Source organism: Micropterus dolomieu, linkage group LG08 (assembly GCF_021292245.1).
Source record: "Micropterus dolomieu isolate WLL.071019.BEF.003 ecotype Adirondacks linkage group LG08, ASM2129224v1, whole genome shotgun sequence".
NCBI classification, from domain to species: Eukaryota; Metazoa; Chordata; class Actinopteri; order Centrarchiformes; family Centrarchidae; genus Micropterus; species Micropterus dolomieu.
The window spans coordinates 17,120,388-17,120,924 of NC_060157.1; positions in this window are offsets into that span (position 1 = coordinate 17,120,388).

The window sequence follows — 537 nt, forward strand, 5'->3', positions numbered from 1 at the left end:
ACAGAGAGAGAGAGACAAAGACAAAGAGAACATACCAGGAAGAACTAAAAAGTACAGCATGTGTCCTATAAAAGGTGATCTCTTTTTCATTTACCACCTCCTGTAGCTGTGCATGATGACAAGAGAAAATGAGAGATTGAAAAAAGAAAGAATAAGAACGAGAAACAGGAACGAGACAGAGACCTAGACAGAGAGAGAGAAACGGAAGAAAGCAAGTTACAGGGGATAAATAAAAAGCATGCGTCCTATAAAAGGCGTTCTGTATTTCATTGGCCATCTCCAGTAGATGTGTGTGGTGTGCCGAGGCCCAGGGGGGACGAATAGCCACTCTAAATGTGTGTAACCCACATAAAGAAATTGTTTCTGGGAGATCGGGCCCCGTAAATTCATTCCTAGCCACCAGCCCTGTTCTTATCCCACCTCCCAAAGGTGAGCTATAACATCCAAACACACATATATTTTTTAGATTCTTTCTCTCCACACACACACACACACACACACACACACACACACACACACACACACACACACACACAC